Source organism: Olea europaea, chromosome 10, assembly GCF_002742605.1.
Source record: "Olea europaea var. sylvestris chromosome 10, O_europaea_v1, whole genome shotgun sequence".
Classification (NCBI taxonomy): domain Eukaryota; kingdom Viridiplantae; phylum Streptophyta; class Magnoliopsida; order Lamiales; family Oleaceae; genus Olea; species Olea europaea.
Window position 1 is genome coordinate 32,294,872 of NC_036246.1, and position 7,007 is coordinate 32,301,878.

A 7,007-nucleotide genomic window follows, 5' to 3' on the forward strand; every position below is an offset into this window, starting at 1 on the left:
GTCTCTGTTTGATGGTCATTATTTGGGAAAAAAATATTTTAAATAGTGATTTTAGAAGAATGTGTGGTTAGAAAATAAGAAAAATTTTGAGTTTACATGCTCTAAATTTTGTTTTTTGAGTGTGTAGTTGAAAATGAAAATGTAATTATTATTTTTTCAAATAATGGCATCAAACAAGGGCTTAGTAGGTTCATGAGCGTGTTCAATCTCATCAAGAAATTCAACTTTAGTGAGTTTACGTGCATGTTAGAACGTACTTTTGAACTCGAAGAGCTCTTCCAGAATTTATGATTTTCAAGTTTACTTTATTTCCTTGTTTACCCATATATGTAAAGAATTTTATGATAACATAATAATATTTTGTTTACATATTAATATCTTAATGTCTTCGTGAATTTATTTAGAAATGAGACATTAAGCAATTCTTGATTTATTGGACTTTCATCATTGCAACTCCATCAATAAAAAAAATAAAAATGGAACAATGTATAAGTTAGACCTTTATTATACCACATTTCATTTTTAAGAAACAAACTTTAAAAGTTCAAAAATCATGTGGTAATTAATAAATATTATAAATAAAATAAATTCTGATAAAAATACGTCATAAAATAATACTTTCAGTTATCATTCTAAATAGGACTCTCCAAAACAACAAATCATGAAGATCAAGCAAAGTAGAAAAACCACAAAGGCCTCTTTCGGAGCAAATATTCTCCATTACCAACATCGAAATCTGATTGTTTGAAAATATCAAACTATTGAGGTAACAAATTGGAAGCTTTTGAAACAAAAATAAAATCTACAGAGAACTCGTCGGAGCAAATAACTTCGATTCTCACCTCCAAAATCTGGTTAATTAAAATCTACAAGACGATTAAGGTCTCAAATTAACAATTGTCGACACTGCGTATTAGAAGATTGAACAACGAGAGAATCTATACAGAATTTGCTGGAACAAATTACTTCAATTCTTTTTATCAAAATCTAGTCAATTGAAACTTGTTGAATGATTAAGGTCACAAATTGAAAGTTGTCGGCACTGTGTATCAAATTTTTGATGTGACCTATGCAATATGACTTATGACCTTTGCAATATGACCTATGACATGCCAAAGTGATTTGTGACTAGTTCTGTTTGAGATTTGACCACATGTCATTTATTTGTAACCTATGCATAATGTCCTGTGGACTATCACCACCACAAACACCACAATTAGATATCAACACACTATAATGACTTGACTTCTGTGCTCAAGTCCCAATTGGTATCAAGATTTAACTTGAATCTCTTGTAAGAAAAATGTCATGGATTCGAATTCTGCGATAGAAATTCGTATGGGATAAGATATGTAACACCCCAAATTTTCTTAACACCGGAGCATTACCAAAAATTTAATTTTTTTGTTTACTTTACATGCGAAACCATCAAAATAAAATTCTTTAATAAATAATAACTACGGCATTTATAAATTTAAATTAAACATAACAATTGTTTCTAGAAAATAACAATAAACATGTTTTAAAATAAATTAACAAATAATTATGAGGACCCAAAAATTTAATGAAAATTTTATGCTTTATTACTATGATCCTTTTGGCAGCCCGCATCACCGCCCTACCACGAATCCAATCGACCCGATCTAACCTGTAAAAATTTGTAAGAGTGAGTGTTCAAAAACACTCAGTAAGATACGTGTATATACATACATACATATATATATATATATATATATATATATATATATATATATATATATATATATATAACAATAAAAATTATCTTATGGAGTATATCGGTGATCAAACGACACACCCATCTTAGGTCCTCTTATAATCCCGTATGATTTCATATCTCTTTAAAAAAAATGAACGTCTACTGACAATCCATGCATTTTTAATTGAACATAAACGCATAAGGAAACAAAAATATTTGCACCTAAAGTATCTTATCTCGTTTATTTAAGAGTTGCAAAATAGTTTCTTGTCTTCTAGTTTCCAACAGTACTCTCTCTCTCTCTCTCTTACATGTATATAACTTTTGGTGTGTGAATTATGGAATTCATATATAGTATTTATAGTAATAAAAAGTGATTGAGTTCTAATAGAAAACATGTATCCTATTGGATAAAACCTAGTTTAGTTATTTAGATTTTATTTTAATAACAAATTCATAGTTATCCAAATAGGACACTAGCTATCACATCAAATTCAAAATATGTTAATATTAAACTAAAAAATAAAATTATAATTCAATCCCCTCACAAGTGTTTTTTTTTGTAGAGAGAAAATGATTTGCTTTATTATTTATATAAAATTCTATTTATCCTATTTTATTTTAATTGGATCTAACTTAATGTGTTCTTATTCAAAATAACTTTTTCTCGAGTCAAAAACTTCTAATTAATTATGATCCATAAAATGAGTGCAATATCGATATATTAAATCTTGTTCTAATAATATCTAATTATTTATAACAAATAAAATAGAAATTTAAACCAACAATTATTTATTTATTTTTTTCATTTTAGTCCTCAACTTTAAAAAAATGTAATTATATAACATGTAAAATAAATAAATTTTATTCTAAAATTTTCAGGAGGGTACAAGATGGGTCTAAGCTCTCTCAAATATGGACAGTACATAAGCTAACAATTTGGACATAGCGGTCAAATCATTAAAAAATTCATTTTTTGTAGCTACCCGAGCTCTGTGCCCAAGCTATGACTTAAAATGTTGCCATAAAAATATAACATTTTCCTTTGAGAAATAAAGTTAATCAAACACACTTTTATTTCAATACGACTATATAAAAATACTATTCAAGCCGTGGACAGAAAGAAAGGGAGCTACATGTTTTTTTATAGAAAGAGATAGTTGGATGCTTCATGGTTTTCACTATAGATGTCCTTGGCAACATTTTTCCTTACTTTTTAAAGAAATAGATGATTGCGTGAAAATAGATTCACTGTAAGATGGTATTTTGGTGTCATAATAAGAATTTGTGAAAAAATTCGGGTACATTCTTAGGAGTGGGAAATGACCCAAACTTGTGAGTGTGATTCCATCCCTCTATAAAGACATCAAACAAAAAATGTTTGTTTAGTTCCTTTTGAATTTGTTTTGATTATATATTGTAATGCGAAAATACTTGAGACGTTTGTATCCTGTTAATTATAGGAATTATTTATCCATGGCATAGGCTTGTTGATATTTTCATTAGGGATTTATACCGTTATATTATGTATTTGATAATCAATCTGTTGTCGTAGAATTATTTCTGAAATTCTGTAAATTGACATTGAACATGTTCATAAGCATGTACTAACATACATGTAAAGTGATTGAGTAAAAAATTGTATTTTCGTAATTAATTAATTATAATTAGTTAATTAATAAAAAAAAATCAATAGTTCCCCAAATTCTAAATTTGATGTTAAATGGAATAATGTGGTGAAGAAGGAGCTACAAAATATACTTCATTGTGAAAAAGAAAAGAACCTCACAAATTCAAAGAAAGAGTATCTAAAAGATAACTCACTCAATAAAAAATTGAACAACTGGTGGACTACATGGTCAAACACTAAATCAATAACTTTTTGTAGATTCTCAATTTGGCCTCATTGAGATATAGCGCACGTTTGGCCCCCCATTTTCCTTCTCATCTTTCTCTTTCTCTCTCTTATTTTGAACCACAAAATCTTTCATAAAATAATATTACACACAAATACAAAATTTTTCATTTTTTTTCAACCACATATTTTTCAAAAAATACTATTCCAACCATTAAAATTTGAAAAGAATGGGGCCAAACGAGGCAGAAATGCATTCAACTAACTTGGAGAAGAGGCTAGATAGACTCAAGAAGTGCCAATTCAAACTCAATGGACTTTAATTCAAGAACACTGATCACTTCAAAGGGATTTCCTTGGACCTAAAAAACATTGAAGCAACTTAAAAAATACTAGTACATTGACGATGTGTTTACTAAGTCACTGGTTGAGCATATCAAACCACTCACCCCTTGGAAGCCTTTAATATACTTTTGAATGCACATGATAAATCTTAATCACTCTGCTTTTACAGTAGCCTCTATTGAGTTTTTGGTCACAATTCTAGTTTTCAATAAAAATAAAAGATCGTTTGAATATTCTTATCTTTTAAAATAATGCCATTAGGATAAACTAAGGGAGCATCTATTTACATATACAATCTCTTAAAAGATTAGGTCACATCTCTCAGAAGCAAATGGAAAATCTTGTGTCAGAAGAATTTTTTGATTCCCTTAATTTTTCAGACTCAAATATTTATGTCAATTACATTAAGAAAAAACAAGCAAACATAAGGAGATAGAACTTCAGACATCTTAAAACTAATTCATATGGATATCTGTCAGTCATTTCCTTTGGCTTCTTGAAATGGTCAATAGTAATTTGTTATGTTCATAGATGAATTTTTCTCACTATCGCTGCCTATATCTCATCTATGAGAAAACATAATTACTGAACATGTTCAAGGCATACGAGGCTGAGATTAAAAATCAACTCAATAAAAGATTTAAACAGGTTAGATCTTATCATGTTGGTGAATACTTAGACAGATATAATGGATCAAGAGAAAAACGTCCAAGGCATTTTGCTAAATTCCTTGAGGAATATGGAATCGTTCTACACTATATCAGAATCTCTCTAGGTTGAAGCACTAAAAATTGTGACTTAAATTCTCAATGAAGTTCCAAATAAAGCAACTGTTAAGGGGTTACAAATTTTAAAGATCCCACTATAAAATCAATTTTTGAAACTAAAAATGTCCGATTCCTCAAGGATGTAGAGTTCGTGGGGAGGGAGGAAGGGAGATAATGTTTTAATGTTAATGATTTTGTCTTTGAAGAAGAATATGTATATATCTCTTTTGTTGCAATTGGAAATGATCAAGAATAGGGACAAATTCTTGTTTCAGATCTTGTTGAAGAAGTAGATTTGGGTCAAGAAAATATTAAAAAATCTCTCATACACAATCAAAATATTATTTCAGAAGAACAAACATAACAACCTCAAGAACAAATGCCATTAAGGAAATTCACTAAAAAAAAGAGAAAAACAATTCAAATAATTTAATATCATTTCTTCAAGAAAACAAGGATGGTATTATATTGGTAAAAGATTTGATTAATCAACTTTCATTATGCAATGCAAAGTAATGATTTTTAAGAATGGATGGATATCATGAATAAAGGGACAAAGTTCATGAGTAGCAATGACGTTTGGAATCTCATCCCATTGCCTGAAGATACGAAGCCCACTTGTTGTAAATAAATATTTAAAATTAAGGGGGATTCAAAGGGTAATGTGGAGAGATATACGATTCATATTGTTGCAGATGGCTTTATTCAAAATGAATGCTTTGACTTTAAAGATACTTTCTCTCTGGTTTCTATGAAAGACTCTTTCAGGACTATTATGACACTTGTGACACATTTTGATCTTGAGCTATATCGGATGGTTTATAAATTAAAGATATTGATTTATAGGCTTAAGCAGATTTCCCGTCAATGGTATCACAAATTTTATCAAATAATTCTCTTTTGGTTTTGACATATATACAATTGATGATTGTATATATCACAAGTTCAGTAAGAGTAAGCATATTTTTCAAGTATTGTATATCGATGACATACTATTTGCCTGCAATGACTTATGGCACAAAAGCAAGAGATTTCTATCATGAAATTTTGAAATGAAAAATTTTGTTGACGCCTCTTGTATGTTAGGGATACAAATACACCGGAATTGTTCTTGGGATATTTTCGGATTATCAGAAAAATAGTTATATCGATAAAGTTCTTAAAGGATTTAGGATGCAAGTATGTGAGTTAAGTGATACCCCGATTGCTAATGGAGACAAGTTTAATCTTAATTAATACCCCAAGGATAAACTAAGAAAGGAAAATACCAAAAATTCTTTGTACTTCAGTAGTTGGGACTTTGATGTATGCTAATATTTGCAGATGTCTGGATTGGCATTCATTGTTTGAATGTTAGATAAATATTTAAATAACTCTGGAATGAATATTTGGAAAGCAGCCAATTAAGTTATTCAGTATTTATAGAGAACTAAGGATTACATGATTACATTCAGGAAAATCAGACCAATTAGAGATTATTGGATATTCTGATTCTTATCATGGAATATGACTGTGAAATTTTGTCACCGAGCTACACATTTTGGATGGATTCTAAAGTCCACTTTAATTATTTTGTGACAATAGCAATCTTGTATTACAACATGAACTTGATGATGTCAGAGTTAATAGACATCAAATTTCTAGTTATTAAGGAAATAATTCAGAATATTCAGGTTTTTATGGAATATATTAGAACAAACTCTATAATTACGGATACGCTTACTAATGGGCTATCACCCAAGGTCTTTCATGAGTACACTGCTCAAATAGTTGTTGCATCTTTCGATGATATGCTAGTTTAGTGAGAGTCTGTAGTCGGATGTTGTATGCTTAGACACATAATTCTATCCATGAATATTCGATTTATTTCAAAAATAAAGTATTCAATTCAGTTTACTATGATTATATTCTATGATTGATCTCATTAAAGGATAACGTAGGACTAGTTAGAAATAGGCATGGTTGGATCAAATTGCATGTAATTTCCATGCTACACATTCATACTTGATCTACATCATATGAATGTGTTGATATACGTGACCATTAAAGGTTTAGTTATGATATTTGTAATGAAGACCGCTTTGATCATATATTGAAATAATTGATAGACGAGATTGTTCGAAGATGCGTTTTCTTGTGATAGCAAAATTTTTGAAATCATAAGGTTATACACATTTATCATGTGATATATGTGGCCCAAGTGGAAGATTCTAGGGAAAATTTTAATTTGTTATGTAAGCCTACATAAGTAATCAATTGTGTATAAGGCTATTCTAAAGTTAAGCTCAAAATTAAAGTAATCTAATAAAGAACTAAATTGTTG